Source organism: Equus przewalskii, chromosome 3 (genome assembly GCF_037783145.1).
Source record: "Equus przewalskii isolate Varuska chromosome 3, EquPr2, whole genome shotgun sequence".
Taxonomy (NCBI): Eukaryota; Metazoa; Chordata; class Mammalia; order Perissodactyla; family Equidae; genus Equus; species Equus przewalskii.
Genome location: NC_091833.1, coordinates 51,685,280 through 51,707,464, shown reverse-complemented (window position 1 = coordinate 51,707,464; position 22,185 = coordinate 51,685,280). Strand labels below are relative to the sequence as shown.

General features: G+C 36.5%; 1 protein-coding gene across 5 annotated transcripts in view; it reads left to right on the top strand.

The window, feature by feature from the left end:
- ARHGAP24 (Rho GTPase activating protein 24) overlaps nucleotides 1-22,185 on the top strand; it is a 720,487-nt gene that overhangs the window by 439,401 nt on the left and 258,901 nt on the right. The window lies entirely within an intron of this gene.

Genomic DNA, 22,185 nt, shown 5'->3' with positions numbered 1-22,185 from the left:
GAAATAAATAAAATCTAGCTAATAAATAAAATGTAGCTCTGCTGTTGAGCTATAGGAGAGACTGTGACATTTTAGGGGCTCAAATTCCTTCAGCAGCACTACTCTGCTTCCTTTCTTAGTAATGAATTGTTATCATCAGAAAAGTTCAAGTAGTGCCCACTGTGATATTATGGTTTCCTGAAGCTTTCAGAGCTTTCATAAAATGGTGATGTTCTCCAAGCATTTGTAGGAAGAATATTCCTGGAGAATGACACACACACACACATATATACATATACATACATATGTATATGTGTGTGTATGCACACACACTAACATAATTGTGCCTGGAATTAAGCACTTGTCACTTTGTAGCTTTGCAATTTAAAGACACGTTTTTTTAGCCATACAAGCAGGAAGATACAGAGGGGAAGATCACACAGGATGTTGTCTAGCCAGAGTTGGAAGTATGTCACTTTTGCCTGTGGTACACTTGGTCAGAACTCAGTCACATGATCTCATCTAGATACACAAGTGACTGGGAAAAGAAATCTTTTAGTGTGCTCAGGATGGAAATGAAATGGTTGTGTAAATAAAGTATCAGCTCTGCTTTATTTAATAATGATTATTAGTATTATAGCAAGTTACAGGAGAAAAAAATCATCTGATTATTTCTATAGATAGCAAAAAAGATATTTAATAAAATTTAACATGCATTCATAATATTAAAAAACAGAATAAAACAAAACAATTCTTAGCAAACTAGGAATAGAAGAGAAGCCCCCGAAAGTGATAAAGAATATCTTATTAAAAACCTCTAGACGTCATCACAGTTAGTGAGGACGCATTGAATGCATTCCCTTTAGTACTAGGACTAAGTTAAGAATATTTGCTCTCATCACCTCAATTCACCATTTTGTTAGTTGGTCCTTGTTAGCATGCCGTAGGATAAAAGAAAGAAAATGTTTAAGGATTGGAGAAGAAGATACAGAACTGCCATTATTTACCCTGTGTATTTACAGAAAATATGCATGTCTAGAAAACCCCCAAATGTCTTACAGATAAGAAAGTTTAGCAAAGTTGATGTATACAAAATCAATATACATTTCCATACACTAGCAGTGAACAGTTCAAAGCCATATTTTTAAATGCTATTTTTAAGAGCCTCAAAATATGCAAGGTATATCAAAATATAAACTAACATAAAAATATTATATATACTATGTATATAATATATAACAGTATATACACAAATACAAAACTGCATATATACATGTATACAAAAAATATACTAATTATAATCATTTGTGGAAAGACATTAAAAAACCTATATTAATAGAGAGATATAACATGTTTATGGATTGGAAGTCTTAACCCTGTAAAGATTTTATTAATATTATAGAAGATCTAATATTGTAAGAAGACAATTGATCTATGGATTCAGTGCAGTGCCAATAAATATCCCAACAGGATATTTTGGAGGGAGGTATTGACAAGCAGCTTCTAACTTTATATGGAAGTGCAAAGAGCCAAAAATTGATAGGACATTTCTGGTGAAGGGGAGTGAAACCAGAAGACTTACCTCACCAAATATCAAGATATCGTAGTTAATATGGTGTAGTACTGGTGCAGTGATAGACAAATTCACCAACAGAACAAAATAAAGAATTTAGAAATACATTCTCACATATATGAGAAGTAATTTAATCACAGATCTGGCATCAGAAGATCAGCTGGGAAGGAACAGATTTCTCAATAAATGGTTCTGGGGGGCCATCCCAGTGGTGTAGTGGTTAAGTTCATGCACTCTGCTTCAGCAGCCTGGGTTTCCTGAGTTCAGATCCCGGGAGCAGACCTACACACCACTCATCAAGCCATGTTGTGGCAGCATCCCACATGCAAAATAGAGGAAGATTGGCACAGATGCTAACTCAGGAACAATCTTACTCACAAAAAAAAAAGAAAGAAAAATGGTTCTGGGATTATTGTTCCCCTTTCTGCAGAATCCTTGCCAGCCACAAATAAATACACTCTGTTATATCCTTTCCTAAAACAACAAAACACGGATACCGTGGTACCTGTGTCCTCCTTTAGCTACTAATCCATTTGTCTGATCCCTTTCACATCAAACTTTTTTTTTTTACATTTAAAATTTATTGGTACAGGAAGAATTATTCATGAGGTGATATCAAGAAATTTAAGTTAATGAATTTGAAAAAAATAAAAATAAAATCCAGACAAAACAAAGATTAAAGGCATAAAAACATTAGAGCTAATACAGTGAATATAATTCTTACTCCTGTCCCAATATAAACAAAGCTAAAAATCTAAGAAGAAAACTCAGGAAAAAGTACTTATGTACAAGAGAGCATTAATATCTTTAATATATAACTGAGAAGAAAATATGAAGCAAAACTTGTTGAAGAGTTATCTACATGTCGGTCTCCACTTCTCCATCTCGGATTCTTTCCTCAGCCCACTGGAATTGGACTCGCTTTGCTCCCACTCCTTTGAGGCTACTCTTGTCGAATTCACCAATAGCTTCTATTTGGCCAAATCCATTTGTTGGTTTCCTAGTTATTCTCTCTTGACTGCTCAGCAGCACTGGATACAGATGAACATTTCTTGTAACGCTTTCTTGTCACGGCTTTCGGGACCCTGCGCCTGCCCCTCCTCAGCCTTCTTTCCAGAGCTCTCTGCGTAGATCCTCTAGATGTAGGCGGGCCCTGGAGATCTTCCCTTGGCTTCCTACCTTAACCTGTCTGCACGTTCTTCCAAGATTACTTTAATTAATTTCCTGACTTCAGGTGAAATTTGTAGTCTGACGACTCTCCAAACTACATCTCCAGCCGGAATCTGTCTCTGGAACTTGACTCATATATCTGGCTTCCTACTTGGCATTTTCTTGTATACCTAATGGACATTTCAAACTGAATATGGCCTAAACTGAACTCTTAATGTCCCCCAGATCTTGTTTCTCTTCTCTACCTATCTCATCATAGTACATTAGACAACCCAGTGCTCCAGTGCTCAAACGCAATTCTAGGCATTATCCTTGTTTCCTCTCTTTTCTTAAGCCCCACACTCAACACATCACCAAGTCCTGGTTACCTCCAAACGTAATCCAAGTAATAGCACTTTTCTTCAAATTAATGGTAGCCGATCTTCTCTATCCTGAGGTAATCTGGGCTTCTACTTCCACTCTCGTCCCTCTTCAGTCTATTTTCTACTCAATAGGCAGAGTGTTCTTTTTTTTTTTTCAATTATTTTATTGAGGTCATAATGGTTTATGACATTGTGTAATTTCAGGTGTACATAATGATTAGTTTCTGTATACACTGCATCATGCTCGCCACTAACAGTCTCATTTTTTTCTGTCGCTATATAGATGGGCCCCTTTAACCCTTTTGCCCACCCTCCAGCCCCCTTCACCTCTGGTAACCACTAAACTGTTCTCTTTATCTATGTGTTTATCTTCTATATATGAGTGAAATCATGGGGTGTTTGTCTTTCTCTGCCTGGCTTATTTTGCTTAACATAATACCCTCAAGGTCTATCCGCATTGTTGCAAGTGGGGTGATTTTGTCTTTCTCTATGGCTGAGTGGTGTTCCATTGTATATATATATATCACATCTTCTTTATCCATTCATCAGTTCATGGGCACTTGGGTTGCTTCCACATCTGGGCTATAGTGAGTAATGCTACAGTGAACATAGATGTGCGTAAGTCTCTTTGGACTGATTTCAAGTTCTTTGGATAAATACCCAGTAGTGGGATAGCTGGATTGTATGGCATTTCTATTTTTAAGTTTTTGAGAAATCTCCACACTGTTTTCCATATTGGCTGCACCAGTTTGCATTCCCACTAGCAGTCTATGAGGGTTCCCTTTTCTCCTCATCCTCTCTAACATTTGTTATTTTTTGTGTAAGTGTAAGGTGATGTCTCATTGTAGTTTTGATTTGCATTTCTCTAATAATTAGTGATGTTGGACATCTTTTCATGTGCCTATTGGCCATCTGTATATCTTCTGTGCAAAAATGTCTTTTCATTTCCTCTCCCCGTTTTAGATTGGCTTGTTTGTTTTTTTGTTGTTGAGTTGTATGCATTCTTTAGATATTTTAGGAATTAACCCCTTGTCAGATATATGGTTTACAAATATTTTCTTTCAGTTGGTGGGCTGTCTTTTCATTTTGTGCATGGTTTCCTTTTCCTTGCATAAGCTTTTTAGTCTGATGTAACCCCGTTTGTTTATTTTTTCTTTTGTTTCCCACCTGAATAGATATGGTATTTGAAAAGATGCTGCAGAGACCAATGACAAAGCATGTACTGCCTATATTTTCTTTTAGGAGTTTTATGGCTCCAGGTCTTACATTCAAGTCTTTAATCCATTTCGAGTTAATTTTTGTGTGTGATGTAAGCTAATGGTCTACTTTCATTCTTTTCCATGTGGTTGTCCATTTTCTCAGTACTATTTATTGAAGAGGCTTTCCTTGCTTCACTGTATGTTCTTGGCTCCTTTGTCAAAGATTAGCTGTCCATAAAGGTATCATTTTATTTCTGGGCTTTCAATTCTGTTCCATTGATCTGTGTGTCTGTTTTTGTGCCAGTACCATGCTGTTTTGATTACTATTGCTTTGTAGTATATTTTGAAGTCAAGGATTGTGATGCCTCCAGCTTTGTTCTTTTCTCTCAAGATTGCTTTGGGTATTCAGGGTCTTTTTGTTGTTCCATATAAATTTTAGGATTCTTTGTTCTATTTCTATGAAGAATGTCATTGGGATTATGATTGGGATTGCATTGAATCTGTAGATTGCTTTAGATAATATGGACATTTTAACTATGTCTATTCTTCCAATCCATGAGCATGGAATATCTTTCCATTTCTTTACATCTTCTTTGATTTCCTTCCATAATGTCTTATAGTTTTCAGTGTATAGGTCTTTCACCTCCCTGGTTAAATTTACTCCTAGATATTGTATTTTTTTTTTTTTGTGATTGTAAATGGGATTGTTTTCTTGACTTCTCTTTCCGCTAGTTCATTAGCATATAGAAATGCAACTGATTTTGTGTTTTTTTGTGGAAGATTAGTCCTGAGCTAACATCCACTGTCAATCCTCCTATTTTTGCTGAGGAAGATTGGCCCTGAGCTAATATCCATGCCCATCTTTCTTTATTTTATATGTGGGACACCTGCCACAGCATAGCTTTATAAGCAGTGTGTAGGTCTGCGCCCAAGATCTGAACTGGCAAACCTCGGGCTGCCAAAGTAGAGTGTGTGAACTTAACCACTATGCCACCAGGCTGACCCAAAATGCAATTGATTTTATAAGTTGATTTTACACCCTGCAACTTTGCTGTAGTTGTTGTTTATTTTCAACAGTTTTCTGGTGGATTCTTTCGGATCTTCTTTATATAGGATCACGTCATTCACAAACAGTGAGAGTTTCATTTCTTCCTTTCCAATTTGGATACCTTCCTATTTCTTTTTCTTGCCTAATTGCTCTGGCCAAAACCTCTAGTACTATGTTGAATAGGAGTGGTGAGAGTGGGCACCCTCGTCTTGTTCCTGTTCTCAGAAGGATGGCTGTCAATTTTCCACCATTTAGTGTGATGTTAGCTGTGGGTTTGTCATATATGGCCTTTATTATGTTGACATACTTTCCTTCTACATGCATTGTATTGAGAGTTTTTATCATAAATGGATGTTGGATCTTGTCAGATGCTTTCTCTGCATCTATTGAGGTGATCACATGATTTTTATTCCTCATTTTGTTAATGTGGTATATCACATTGACTGATTTGCAGATGTTGAACCCTTCCTGCGTCTCTGGTATAAATCCCACTTGATCATGGTGTATAATCTTTTTAAGGTATTGCTGTATTCAGTTTTCCAATATTTTGTTGAGGATTTTTGCATCTATGTTCATGAGCAATGTTGGCTCATAATTTTCTTTCTTTGTGTTTTCCTTGTCTGGTTTTGGTATCAGGGTGATGTTGGCCTTATAGAATAAGTTAGGGAACATTCCATATTCTTCAATTTTTTGGAATAGTTTGAGAAGGATAGGTATTGACTCTTCTTTGAAGGTTTGGTAGAATTCTCCAGAGAAGCCATCTGGTCCTGGACTTTTGTTTTTTGGGAGGTTTTTAATTACTGTCTCAGTCTCTTTACTTGTGATTTGTCTATTCAGATTCTCTCTTTCTTCCTGTTTCAGTTTTGGGAGGTTGTATGAGTCTAAGAATTTATACATTTCTTCTAGGTTATCCAATTTGTTTGGCTATTGTTTTTCATAGTATTCTCTTATAATCCTTTGTATTTCTGTAGTATCCGTTGTAATTTCTCCTCTTTCATTTCTAATTTTATTTACTTGAGCCTTCTCTCTTTTTTCTTTTTTCTTTTTTTTGAGGAAGATTAGCCCTGAGCTAACTACTACCAATCCTACTCTTTTTGCTGAGGAAGACTGGCCCTGAGCTAACATCAATGCCCATCTTCCTCTACTTTATATGTGAGACACCTACCACAGTGTGGCTTTTGCCAAGCGGTGCCATGTCCACACCTGGGATCCAAACCAGTGAACCCCAGGCCGCCGAGAAGCAGAATGTGCAAACTTAAGCGCTGTGCCACCTGGCCAGCCCCTATCTCTTTTTTCCTTAGTGAGTCTGGCTAAGGCTTTGTCAATTTTGTTTATCTTCTCACAGAACTAGCTCTTAGTTTCATTGATCCTTTCTATTTTTTTTTGGTGTCTACTTCACTTATTTCTCCTCTAATTTTTATTATTTCACTCATTCTGCTGACTTTGGGCTTTGTTTATTTTTCTTTTTCTAGTTCTGTTAGGTGTAGTTTAAGATTACTTATTTCAGATTTTTCTTGTTTGTTGAAGTGGGCCTATATTGCTATAAATTTCCCTCTTATAACTGTTTTTGCTGCATCCCATAAAAGGTATGTTGTATTTTCATTTTCATTTGTCTCTGGGTATTTTTTGATTTCTCCTTTAATTCCTTCATTTGTCCACTGGTTGTTCAGGAGCATGTTGTTTAGTCTCCACATATTTATGACTTTCAAAGCTTTTTTCTTGTAGTTGATTTCTAGTTTCATAGCACTGTGGTTGGAAAAGAGGCTTGATATGGTTTCAATCTTCTTAAATTTATTGAGGCTTGCCTTGTTTGCCAACATTTGGTCTATCTTTGAGAATGTTCTATGTGCACTTGAGAAGAATGTGTATTCTGCTGTCCTATGTATATCTTTTAAGTCCATTTGGTCTAGTTTTTCATTTAAGTTCACTATTTCCTTGTTGAATTTCTGTCTGGATGATCTATCCATTGATGTAAATGGGGTGTTGAGGTCCCCTACTATTATTGTGTAGCTATTAATTTCTCCTTTTAGGTCTGTTAATAGTTGCTTTATGTACTTTGGTGCTCCTGTGTTAGGTGCATATATAGTCATAAGTATTATGCTCTCTTGGTAGAATGTCCCTTTTATCATTATATACTTCCCCTCTTTGTCTCTCATTGCCTTTTTTATCTTGAAGTCTGCTTTGTGTATATGAGTATGTCAGCACTTGTTTTCTTTCACTTGCCTTTTGCTTGTAGTATCAGCTTCTATCCCTTTACTCTGAGCCTGTGTTTGTCTTTAGAGCTGAGTTGTGTTTCCTGGAGGCAGCATAGTGTTGGGTCTTGTTTCTCAACCCATCCAGCTACTCTGTGTCTTTTGATTGGAGAAGTCAATCCATTTACATTTAGAGTGGTTATTGATATATAAGGCTTAATACTGCCCTTTTATCTATTGTTTTCTGGTTGTTCTATATTTCCGTTGTTTCTCTTCCCTTGTATTCTGACTGCCATTACAGTTTGTTGGTTGTCTGTGATGGTCTTCTCAATTTTCTCTTTCTTTATGATTTTTGTCTCTGCTCTGATTTTTTGTTTAGTGGTTACCATGGGGTCTGTATAAAAGATCTCATAGATGAGATAGACCATTTTCTGATAGTCTCTTATGTCCATTAACCTAGGCAGGTTCCATCCCATTCCTCTTCCCCTTCTGAGTTGCTGCTGTTACAAATTATTCTGTTTAGTCTTGTGTTTGTGACTAAATTAAAATGTTTGTAGTTTTTTTTGATACTTTCCTTCCCTTTGTCTTTTATGTTATAATTAAGTGTTTGCTGACCTGTTCTGATCCAGAGTTGCAATTTTCTGATTTTGAGTGACTATTTATCTCCTTGCTTAAGGCTTTGTAAACCTTTGCCTTTTTGTGTCATGTATGAAGGCATCCTTGATCGTTCCTTATGAGGGAGGTCTAGTGGAGATGAACTCCCTCAGCTTTTGTTTATCTGAGAAAGCTTTTATTTCTCCATCGTATCTGAAGGATTGTTTTGCTAGATAGAGTATTCTTGGCTGAAAGTTTTTGTCTTTCAGTATTTTGAATATATCATCCCATTCTCTTCCAGTCTTTAAGATTTCTGCTGAGAAAATCCCTGATAGCCTGATAGAGTTTGTTTTGTAGATTATTCTCTCCTCCCTTGCTGCCCTTAATATTTTTTCTTTGTTGTTGATTTTTTCTAGTTTTGCTATTATATTCCTTGGAGAAGGCCTTTTTGCTTTGATGTAATTAGGAGTTCGATTGGCTTCATGTACTTGTAAATCTGGTTCTTTCCCCAGTTTCATGAAGTTCTCAGCTATTATTTCTTTGACAAAGCTCTCTGCTGCTTTTCCCTCCCTTCTCCCTCTGGCATACCTATAATCCTCATGTTGCATTTCTTAATTGAGTTGGATATTACTCAAAGCATTTCTTCATTCTTCTCATCTTAACTCTGTCTCCTCCTCCACCTGTAGCATTTCTATATTTCTGTCCTCTAAATCACCAATTCTGTCCTCCATAATGTCAACTCTGTTTTCTAAGGATTCTAGATTGCTTTTTATCTCATTCATTGTGTTCTTCATCTCCCGAATTTCTGTTTGGTTTTTTCTTTTTTTAGAGTTTCAATCTCTTTGGTGAAGTATTTCTTTTGCTCATTAATTTTATTCCTGAATGCAGTAAACTGCCTTTCTGAGTTTTCTTCTATCTCATTGAGTTTCTTTATGATAACTTTTTTAAATTTTCTGTCATTAAGATTGTACATTTTTGTGACTTCAGGATTGGTTTCTGAAAACATGTCATTTTCCTTCTGCTCTGAAGTGTTACTGTAGTTTTTCATAGTGTTTAATGAACTGACCCTTTACCGAGGCATTTGTTGTAGTATCAGGTCGCAGATTTCACTGGCCACCTCTGGCGGAGACAGGAGCTGTGTTTTCTGAACCCATCATGATTGCAGGAAGTTGTGCTGATAAGACTTATCTCCATTTGCTTACTGGCCACAGCCACTTGGCGGGTCACACATGCACATGCAAGTGCTCTGGTGTGGGACTGCTGCTTTGGTGGGGGACCAGCTGAGTTGATGCACTAGGTGGGTGGAGGGGCACTTTCTTTTAGGCATGTGGCCTACTTTGTGCTTGTGGGCAGTTCAGCTGAGCTGTTGTACTTGGTGGGGAGCTCCTTTGCTAAGGTTAAGCTATGCCACTCAGTGTGGGGCATCCTGATGGGCAGGACCACCACCACACTGTGGGCACTCCCACAGGCTGGGCTGTAACTCTGAACATGAAAGCATTCAAATGCAGGCCTGCCTGCCATCCTCCACCCTCTCTTACAATCTCGCATCAGCTGCTGTGTGAGGAACTGTGACCTAGATCACTGCCTCTGGGGAGGAGGAAGGATCCACTCACCTCCTTCCACTGCTTCCTGGGGATTCATTACCCCCACCTTCAGATGTATGGCTACATGGATCTTTAACATGTACTATTGTGCTTTGTAAGGAATCCTCTCTTGGTTAATGAATGTCTATTTGGTTGTAACTTAGGGTAGAGAGATTAAGGGAACAACTCACTTTGCCATGATGCTGATGTCACTCTTTGCTCACCAGTGTGTTCTTTTAAGAATATAAATCAGATGATACCATGCTCAAAACCCTTCAATGGCTTCTTGTTGCACTTGGAATGAAAACTCAAATGCTTAACTTTAGCTTATAAAGCCAGACCTGATTACCCCTGTCTTCCAGTCAGACATTGTCATTATCTCTTCATCTTCACATGGATGGACTTTTCTTCGCATTTAGATCTCAGCTAAAATGTCACCTGCTAAGAGAGGGCTTATTTGAACAATCATTCCAAATTAGACACCCAGGCACTTTCAAACATTCCGCTCTATTTAAATTAACTGCACAGCACTTTACATTATCTAACAATTCCCTTATGTTTTTCCCTTATTCCTTTATGAAAGATATATGTATATTTCTTTCTTCATTAAAATGTAAACTCCATGAGAACAAGGACATTGGCTACTTTCTATGCTGCTGTATCTTCAGCACTCAAAACATTGTCTGACATAGAGAAGAAATGCAATAAAAATCCATGTTGCATTATGATTGTATCATTGTCATGATATCTGGCCTTTCTGGATACTAGTGTTTTGTTACAGGCCTTTAGTGTAGGAAATCAATGCATGTTAAAATAGCTATCAAAAAAAATTTCTACTTAATATATTTCAGAAGTGGAAGGATGTTATATTAATTTTAGTTATTGCGTGTTAAACTAGATTTTAGTTGGATTAACACATTAATTATATCTAGTTGATCTGACAGAGGCAGGATGAAAATTAATATTTATAATTGAAGCCCTTTGCTTCTTAATCATAGCAGCCAAGTCCATATTTTTAAGGTATAGAAAGAAATTATTTATATTTGAGTAGCTTGGGGCAGGGGCCAGGAACACACATATTTCGTGATAATGTGAGAGGGCAATTATAAAAGTCAATGGAACTTCTGAGATTAAAAATATTAGAGTGTTGAAGCCAAAACGTAGTCACTGATATTTTCCCCTGAGATTATTTTACTTAGCAAGAAGAGTAGCTGTTTGCCAAGGAAGGCCAAAATCAAATTAAAAATAAAAATATTCTCATACACACACATATTGCCAAAGAAACTTGGATCTGAAACTGAACTTTTTAAAAAATTGTGCCTAGGCTCATACTCCCCACAGGTTCTCAGTTCCAGGTTGCCTTGGTGCATCTAGCATAACACAGAGACCACTAGCTATGTGTATAACAAAACTGTGAGTGAATTAACTCAAAACAGCTTGTTATACAAAAACAGTTACATTTTTATATTAAAAAAGTAATATTCTTGTGATATAGAAATTCTGCATAAAAAAGTATAAAGACTATTAAAAAATTTTAACCTGTATATAGAAAAGTATAAATGTTTTTGTGCAATTTGTTTTTCTTTGCATATTGTTCTCATTTTAAATTTAATTTTTGAATAGATAAAATACTCATATAATTTCAAAATCAAAACTGTATTAAATGTTTATATTGAAAAGTCTTACTTTCCATCCATCCTTCTTCTCCCCCCTGCACACACACACTCCTGTGGGTCACTACTTTGAGTAGTTTCATGTGCATTCTTCCTATGATTTTTGTGTGTGTGAATAAAGGCAAATACAAATATATATTCTTAGTATCATTTCTTTTTTACTTAAAATATAGCATACTGAATGCTCATTTTTAAAGTAAGCTATCCTTCTTTCTCTTTATAATATGTCCTGGAGAGAGCTATTAATATATATATTCTCTTAGGTTCACACGTGAGGGGATGGATTATAATTAGTTTTTGGGTGGTGAACATGATGTAATCTACAGAGAATTTGAAATATATTACGATGTACATCCAAAAGCTATATAATGTTATAATCCAATGTTACTTCAATTAAAAAATAATATATATATATATTCTCTAGTAGATATAGCTTATTTTATTTGTATGACTGTATCATATTCCATTATGCAGATGTATCATAGTTTATTTAACCAGTTTTTCATTGGTGGACACCTGAGTTGTTTCCAATCCTGCTATTACGAACAATGCTGTTTGTAATGCAGGTAACCTTGCAAATATGCCATTTCTTATGTGCCTGGGTGTGATAAATATCACCAAAGTGACCTCTATCAGAATTTTACCATTTTGCATTCCGTCTACCTTCTGCTATGAGAATGCTGTTTTCTTTACCAGCAGACTACATTGTTAAACTTTTATAATTTTTCAAAAGCATCTTACCTTTGCACAAGTAAGCACTACACTGCATATGAAATTTCAGCACCAAATTTTAAAGATTATATTGAAGATAACTGACAGTAGGTCAAAGAAGTAGGTGAAAGCCAAGAAAAGTAGGTACCATCAGCCACAGATTTTTAGTTCAGAGAGTCAGAAGCAGCTATGAGATTAAATCTTAAGTTGCCTTTTTCCTGCTAAAGACTTTTATCTCCCAGTTAAACTTTCCAATTTTAAAATTTAAATAAATGGAAAGTTGTTTAACTGAAAAACAAGTTTATTTGGTTGTTAAAAAACATTAGCATCCTCATTTTATTCAGCATCTCAGGTTGTTTTGGCACAGACTTAGTTATTATACAGTTGCTTCCAAGATTGATCCCAGGTCCTTTCTACTTTATTTTTTAAATACACAAAGGGTTTATTAATTAATTAAGATAAAGAGTTAAATGGGACTATCTTAATTATCATCAACTTTCTAGTCCATTGAAAATGGCTTATTGGGCCCTTCTTAATAGGGCCCCAGATCTTCCCATAATAAATATTGTATAGCTATGACTATTTTTACTCTTCATATTTCTGTTTCATAAAGAAATTTAAACTCCAGGAAATTTCTTCTTTTTGTTTTTTTTTTGCTTTCTCTCCTACTGCCGTAGACTTCATTTCAAATGTTTGCATTGACCAACCCCCTTTCTAGTTAAGAAATGATAAATGTTGTAAAATGGCATGTATTTTTGGACATAAAATACAAGTCAAGTTCCCAGTAATTAATTGAGAAAGGTTAGCAGTTAAACTAAGTCCTCTCCAAATAAAGACTCTTAACCTTGCCGTAGGTATTCTGTCCTGCGGATCCAATGACGTGAACTGGACACTAGATTAATCAGAGTAGAGGGTTGGGTGAGGAGGGGTTTTCCTTGGCTACCATCTATTCGAGTGCCTTGTATACTGTGGACTGTCCTCCAAAATCATTGGCTAATTAGCAGTTAGGCACCACTCACCAGTACTTGAGAATTAGTTGTGGGCTCCTTTTAAAACCTCAGCTAGGTACAGGCTCCTCCCAAGGGGTCATTGGAAGGATTGTTCAAAGTATGTTTTATACTTGTTAGTTTCCTTTGACTGCTGTAACAAATTACCACAAACTTGGTGGCTTAGAACAACAGAAATTTATTCTTTCCCAGTTCTGGAGTCCAGAAGTCCAAAATCAAGGTGTAGGCAGGACCAGACATCTTTCAGAGGCCCTAGAAGGGGACTCTTCTGACTTCTGGTGACTTGGCATTTCTTGGCTTGTGACTGTGTCCTTCCAATCTCTGTGTCCATTGTCACATCACCCTTGGTCTATGTGTGTATCGAATCTCCGTCTGTCTCTCTCTCGTAAAGACACTTGTGATTGCATTTTAGGGCCTCCCAGATAATCCAGGATAACTGTCAGGATCCTTCATCACATCTGCAGAGACCCTTTTTCCAGATAAAATAACATTTACAGGTTCCAGGGGTTAGGACCTGAGATCTTTGGGTGGCCATTATTCAGAGTACTATGTTATTCTTAGACGTTTTCTAGAACTGTCTTCTTCAGTCCTTACTGCAAGGCAGAAGCCTAACATTGAAACTCCAAGATGCCCTTATCCAACCCTACCTTCTCCTGTCATTTTTCTCTGCTTTAAAAATATATTTGTGTATTTTTTCTTAGTATGCAAGTAATATGTGTTCATTATTTTAAAATTATTTAAAAAATATGAAAAACTTAGCAAAATAAAAATCATCTATGACCTGGCTGTTCAAAGATAACCTGTATTAACATTTCCACTTTTTTCTCAGCATTTTGGCATCCTCAACACAAATATATATGTATTTGATGAATAAACAAATAAGTGAATGAACCAATCAATCACATCGAAGTGATTCATAGCGATCACATAAAGGAAGTGGAGCTTGGACTTCAGGGGTCAGACTGCATCTCTGCACTTTACCAGCGCCATGCGACTCGACCTACTTATGCTTCAACATTCCTTCTGTAAAGCGGACAGTTATCGTTGTACCTCCACATAGGATTTTCTAGAAGATTACAGTGTACAGCAGAGTACTGGCACATAGTAGATGTCAGCTGTAATGATTCAAATGAGAAAAAGGGGATTTCGCTCTGAAAGGAAGAATTTGGAGTAGAAATTGGGGGATGGATTTTGTGTCTACAATTGGATTGTTTTTTTCTTTCAATTGCAGTCTTTCAAAAATGGTGTGGGGCACCTTCACAAAGGTAGTGAGATATTTCAAGCAAATTCTAAATGCCTCTGGTATTGCAAAGACATTCATGTATTTAATAAGTATGAGAAAGGTAACTTCTAAGATCTCCACCAATTTTGAGAGTGTTACTTTAGAATTTTGGTTTTAGCATAATAATGTCTTCCTTTTCCTACATTTCCAATCTGTTTTTCACCCTGCGGTCAAGGAATTTCTCCATTCTCCAATGAATCAAAAACACGTAGACAAATAGGAGTGACCTAAATGTAGCTGGAATGGTAATGGCTATGTTCCCAGGGAGAATGTCATACAGAAGGACCCCACTGGGGAAGAAATTCATGTACTTCTGTTCTGTCCAGAGACGGAGTTCACATGAGGTAAGGGGTCCTTGTGCCTGAAAAGAAAGCATTAAAGTCTTTTAAATGAATTATATCAAAACACTGCGCATGTTTTTCGTCATCACAATTAGTGCTGTCCCGTTAGCCTCGTAGAATCTGAACATATGTAATTATATTATGCAAATGCTCTTTTAAATTAAAATGAACCCAGAATGACAAGGCTTCTCAAGTGCTAAATCTGTAGTTTATAATATGATGCAGCAAGATGAGGCATCCGTATAAAGGATTTATTTCTATTTATTCAGTAATTACAAAATAGTCTCATGCTATTCTGTTTGTCATTGTTAATTTAAATAATGGTTTGAAAATATTACCTGTATTACTTGCTTTTGTATGTTTTATTACCTGAGGAAAAATAGTACATTCTACAGGACGCGCAGCTTTATTAATAATATGCTACTTTTTTCTATAAGACAATTTATAACAATAGTTAGGTCAATATTCCTCAAACACTTTGCACATCAGAATTACTTTGCTAGATACTAAAATTGTACCAATTTGCAAGTCTCCCCTTCTCTTCTCTCCCTGACAGAACCCCGGGAATTGGTGTACCTAGTTTCAGAGGCTAAGCAGAAACTTGGTAACTATTCATAAAACCTCTTCAAACTGCTTTAAATAACAGTAATTGATGAGGAATAGTATCATAAATTGAGTTAATAATTAAAAATAAAATCCTTAAAGTAGCTTGCATTCATTTATTTATTCATTCATTCGTTTTTTGTTTAAACAAATATGTATTAGGAGTTTACTATTCCAGGTTATTTGCTAGGTGTTCTTTGAGCTTCATTTTTTCATCTACAAAATGAGAAACACGTACATCACAGAGTCATTGAAAGAAGTAATGATAAAAATAGCATACATATTTGTTTAGCGAAGTAAATAGTCAAGAAATGTTAGCAATCATCATTATCAACATCATTATGTTATGCTGGTTATTATTAGTATTGTTAATTAGAGATTTATTTGGTTTGGTTAGTCTAGCCTTGCAGACATGATGGTCGGTAAAAACTGACTTCAAAATTTTCTGATTAGTCTGCCTCCCTGTTTACTCAAGTAGACAATAATACTAGCAGATATATATTGAACCTTTACTAGAATCATCTCATTATTGGGGGATTAGCAAAATACGGGCCCCAAATATCTTTGAGGCTCCTAGGATATAAAATAGATTTTTTTAAATATTAAAAGCAGCTAAATAAATAGTATGTATCAGACATTTTTCTGCAAACTCCACGTATTATTAGCTCATGGTGACCTTGGGAAGTAGGTTCTGTCTTCATCTCATTTTAAGAGTGTAGAGCCTGAGGGAGAGAGGACAGGGCGTTGCCGGGAGCTCGCTGGCTGTTCGGTGGTCCTGTGGGACTTGGAACCCAGGCAGTTTGACTCCAGAACAGATTTACTTAACCACAAACTTCGTCATCGTTGCTAGATCGTTATTTGGCCAGAGCGCTTCTGGATACAACTTTCTATCTTTCATAAGCATATAGTATCCTGCTTCCTTTTCATGACAGGGGCTTATCTGTAATAGTTTTTTTCAGTTTTTCTGCCTTCCCTGAGTGATTCTAAGATCCAGGAGTGCAAAGACATTATTGGACTTTCTCACCATTATACTCTCTGTGCCTAGGACAGGGCCTTGCACGTTCTAGGTGTTTAATGAATATTTGTTGAATGAATTAATGAAATTACTTGCTACAAAGAAAAGAAAATCAAACTAACCTCTGTTACTCTAATAAAAACTGTTGAATAATATTTATTTCACCTTGATTTCATTTTCAAGCCTCTGTCTAGTCACATTAAAAATACTCATAGAGGGGCGGGCCCCATGGCTGAGTGGTTAAGTTCATGTGCTCTGCTTTGGCGGCCCAGGACCAGTTCAGATCCTGAGCATGGACCTACACACCACTCATCAAGCCATGCTGTGGCAGCATCCCACATAGAAGAACTAGACTGACCTACAACTAGGACATACAACTATATACTGGGGCTTTGGGGAGAAAAAAAAAAAAAAGGAAGATTGGCAACAGATGTTAGGTCAGGGCCAATCTTCCTCATCCAAAAAAAAAATGCTGAAAAAAATACACGTATGTTGTCAAGCTGAGACTTTGCCTAGTTCCTTGTGATGCTCATGATCCTTGTTCATGCTGGGAAAAAAACCATCTCATCATTATGCTTATAGAAACCAAAGCTACTGCACATGCATTCATTTTTCCAATCCAAATTCCAGAGAGTAAGATCACCAAGCATCTTTTCAGCAGCGTCTGGCCTTATCCCAGTGTCTTGTGGTTTGGGCTCAGTGATCAGATATTAACTAGAGAGGAGCTTCTTTTCTAATAGCAATTTTAGCTGAAAACAAAATATTAGTATAGTTCTGAATTATGTTCCTTTTGTCCACTCTTAGCTGTCAAACTATAAAGGATTTTGTTTAACATATTATCCCATTTTGAAGTTTTAAAGATTCTTTGTAAAAGGGATCTTCCCTATAAGGGATAAAAATAAGTATAATCCCATTCTGAATATGCTGATTAATTACTGATGTGCAATTATTGCCATATGTACTGAACTTCTATCAGAAAGGTTACATCCCTTTCTTATACTTGAGCCTCTTCTCTCTGATCATCCAAAATTTGCTGTGAGGCATATGGAACATTATGGGATAATATGCCCTTTCTTAGAAAACTCTGAGTGCTTGCACCCTGGCAATTTCTCACTCAAGATCCCAGCACGAAATTTATTGTTCCACCCCAAAAGGAGTAATACACAAAAGTGTGTGATAAAGAAACCACCTACAAAGTGTTGGAAAGGTTAATGGAAACCAACAGATAGTGAGAATGCCTTGGGGCTAAAAACAGGGAGGAACCCATTTCCTCTTTTAGCTCTACTGGAACCTGGGGAAACCTGCAGATTTAGGAGATGTGCACTAAGGTACCTGATGCACCTAGGACTGAATTGCTGCCTAGCATGGAGGGAGACAGATGAGTAAATGTCTTGGTCTGTCTCTCTTGTGGCCTTCTGACTTCCTGCTATGGCCTCTCAAACCCAAGCTGAAGCCAGCTGTCAAGAGAGTCTGGTTTATGCAATTTATAGAGATTAGTCTTCTGGGGTGCAGAATAGAGCAATGGGTACAGAGAAGATCTGGAGGGGCAAATGGAGAATTTCCAGCATAGCTACTAACAGAAAAGTAAAGGATATCACATAATTTGGCTCAAGTCCATGGGCCTTGCGGAGCTTGACTCTTCCTCGTTCCCCATTTCGTTAGAGGTACCACCTTTCTTCTAGATATACAGAAGAGGAAAATTGAAGTCGTCTTTGACTCTTCCTTCTGCTTTCCTTGTGTTTAAGCTAAGACCAGTTTCTTTCATATTTCTTAAAAATATGTCTCTCATAATTCATCTCTAATGCAAATTTATGCCATTTATACTGCTGACAGCTTTGTGTAGATCTTGACTTTGCCATCTTGTGCCAAATAAGTTGCTTCATGGTAACAAACTTCTAAGAGGCTGGTGTTCTTAAATCACCATCTGCTTTGCTCAAGACCCTACTCTGGCTCTCAGTTGTTGTGGATGTCAAGTGCCACATCCTCTGCCTGGGGTTAGACTTTCCACAGCGTGCCCTCAACAGTGCCGACAGCCTTCACTTCCTAATTATTCCTCCACGAGAATCTTCTACTTATTGTAATGTGCCCTGCGCATATGGCTCTAATTACTGCTATTCTGGTGCTATTTCCTCCGTTTTGGGAGATTACCTCTAGCTCACTAAATCTTAAAACTCTGTCTTCCTTTAAAAACCATTTCCTTCATACTATCTTTCCTGACTAATGAGACTGCTCTTATGGTACTCTCTTCTTAAGCTTTTTTTTATTTGTTTGTTTTGCTGTATACTTTGGCACTTATTTGTCCTGTAGTTATATATTGTGTTATTCTTGTATTGAGAGTAAAGAGTTTATTCTTTCGTGTACCTCACATCACCTGAAATAGTTCTAGAAATAAGGTCTGACTTGTAATAGTGTCTCAATACATTACTTTTGAATCAATTGAGCATCCAAATTATATTTGCTTCTCAGTTGTTTGTTTGGTTAGCTAATTTAAGCAACTCTGAAAGAATTAACCAGACACACAAACAGTGCATACTTTCTGACTCCTAATTTCTCTCAAATGCATTTCTCTTCCATCCATCCATCCTTCTCTAAAGGAATAAGTTAAGGAGGAAGTCAAAGAAACTTTATGGTTGTTCTTTAAAACATTCTTTATAGTAACACTTACAAAAACTATAAACACTTTACAACAGTAGAGGATATAAAAGTATGTATATTAAAGCATGCACTGTACTATTCAGCTTTTAAAAATGATATAGATGGTCAAATTTGGTGTAATAACAATACATGACTTTTAAGTTTTGAAGCAGATAATAAATCTTTATTTTGGTCACTATTTTTGTACTGTCTATGGAACCAGCCTGGCAGAATAGCAGTTAAGTTTGCATGTTCTGCTTAGGTGGCCTGGGGTTTGTCTGACCCCAGGTGCAGACCTAAGCACCGCTTATCAAGCCATACTGTGGCAGGTGTCCCACATATACAGTAGAGGGAGATGGGCATAGATGTTAGCTCAGGGCCAGTCTTCCTCAAGAAAAAGAGGAGGATTGGCAGCAGATTAACTCAGGGCTAATCTTCCTCAAAAAAGAAAGAAAGAAAGAAAAATTACTGTATATGTTTGTATATGTATAGATAAATACATATAAATATGGGAAGATGTATCTGGTGTTAATATTGGTTGTCTATGGTGGTGGGTAAATTATAGATTTTCTGTTGTTGTTTATCTGCATTTTCTGATGGTATAAACAACACTAATTACTTTGGAAATAACTGTCAGAATTAAGACACTTCTCACTGATTTTCACTACATGGTTTCTATACAAGGTAATCAAGTTAGCCATTTCAATTAAATGACTTTATTTTACTTAATGAATGACTTAATGAGTTGACCACAGTAAATGTTTGTCAGTTGCAGCATATCCTGCCCTAAACATTGTCTATTGATATTTAAACCATGATTTCACATCACAATTTGTTTGGAAAACTATCCAAGTATAAAACTTGTATAATGTCAAATTTGAAAATGAAAATAAAAATTTTGGCCAGAAGTAGCTATTTCACATGAACAAGAAAGACAACAAAGGATAGAATTACTCTGAGTCTTTTAATTGCCAAGCGAGGTCATTGGGGATTTCATGGAGGAGAGTGGCTTATGCAGGAGAATAGTTTATGCAGGAGAGTGGCTTGAATTCAACTTACATGACACAGGTATAGTTTAAGATCCTAAGTAGAGCTGAAGGCATAGAATTAAACAAGAGTCACACATGCACATATACAAATATACTTACATGCATGTGTAAATGAATATTGTATCTGTCTGGAAGGTTAGATGCTATGTTCTAAAATTAAACTAAATTATAAATTTAATTGCTTCACAAAATCATTTAAGTAAAATAAACTCATAATTGAAAGAACCAATTTTATCTCTTTATATAGAAACCACATAGATTAAACCTATATATAAAAGAAAGGTCTTAATTATGATGAATATTCTTAAAGGATTTAGTAAGTTTTAAAAATTATTGAAAAACGCCAGTAAGCAAAATGGGATCCATAGGCCAGAGGACACCGGAAATGATGAGACGTAGGAAAATGTACTTCCTTGAGGAGGAAACAAGGGCAGGGCCTCCCACACCTCGCCTTGTAAGGCACAGAGGGAGAGGGATAGTTCTAACCCCAAACACCCTGGGTTTTAGTCAGGAAGTGCTGTGCTTTATCACTCCCAGCCCAGAAGGAGGGATGGAGTTGATGACTATAATTTTCTGTGCCACAACAGGTAGGATGAAAGTTGAAGGAAATATTATTTGAGCTAAATATTGCTTCAAGCTGGGAAAAATGGACGATATAATATAGTGGACAAGAGCACTGGCTTTACTGCATGAACAGTACTCATTCACTCAACAGTACACTTTCTTTAGCATTCACCTTATGCCAGGCAAAATGCTAGGCATTGGTGATAAGTTAAGGAACAAAACACGTGTTATCTTTGCTCCTTTACTATTTAATGATGGAGATAGATATTCATCAAATAATCTTACAAATGACATAATTACATCCATTGGCAAATCAGTCCAGGGAAGAGTCATGAAGCTATGCAATTATATTTTAGATGTAGTCAATCTGAAAAGTGAGTATAAATTAACCAGAGAAAGAATGTAGTCCTAAGGTAGATGGGAGCATGATATTATTTATAGAAGGACAGGGCTGGATCATAGAAAGCCATAGAAAGCATCGAAAGTGTGAGAGTGTAAAAATTAGCTTAGAGATGTGGGTGGAGCCAGGCCATCCAGAGCTTTATTCTAGGACAAATGAAAGCCACTGAAGAGTTTCAGCAGGAAAGTTGTAAGATCAAATTTCTGTTTCCAAAGATCACTCTGACTGCATTAAGGAAAAAAAAGGGATTGGAAGATGTTAGAGTATTGTGGGGAATTCAGTAAAGGGGCAGTTTGAAACATTCCAGACAAGAGACAAGTCACTTGAACTAGAGAGTGGTGGTGGCAGAGCTATAGTAGGGATACTGATTCCTACATTTCTAGCTTTTGCAACTGATCGGAAGATGGTGCCAGTCACTGTTAGAGAATACATAAACAGGACCAGAGTTAATTGCATTTTAATTTTGCTAATTTTAGTTTAAGATGATTTTGAGATACCTAAATGAAAATGCCAAATAAGTTATTGGATATAAAAGTCTGAAGCTCAGAGAATACTAGGTTAGAAATATTAATCTGCTATTCATTGGCTGACGGTTGGGTATTGAAGTTACAGGCATGAATGAGATACCTTAGAGAAAGAGAGTCAGAATCACTGGATAAATCTTTGAAAAACTCCAGCATTTAAAGGCCAGTTAGAGGCAGCAAAAGAGACTCTGCCACCAGAGAAATAAAAGAAACACGTAAAGGAAACATAGAAACAAAGGAAAGAAGGGGCTTCAAGAAAGAGTGGCTAATAGTGCTGAATGCTCCTGGGAAGTCGCATTCATTGAGGATTGAAAATTGTCAAGCATGCAGCTTGTGAGAGTCGTGCAATGGGAATTACATGTGCACAAACCAGGTTGCAATGGATGCATATGAGAAAATAGATTCAGTGTAGAAACTCTTCGCTAAGCAAGGAGAAAACTTAGACAATAGCTGAAAAGGAGGTGGAGTCAAAGTATTTTTTTTAGTGGGGTAGACTCTTAAATATGTCTCTGTAATGATGGAAATGGTCCACTAAAGAGAGAGAAATCTAGCAGATAGAAAAGAGAAGGAATAATCAAGAGAAGGCTATGGCAACATTGGCTAAGTTATTTAATGTCTCTACCTTGTTCTTCACAACTATCAAATGGGGAAAATAATACCTACATCCTAAGATTCTTTGAAT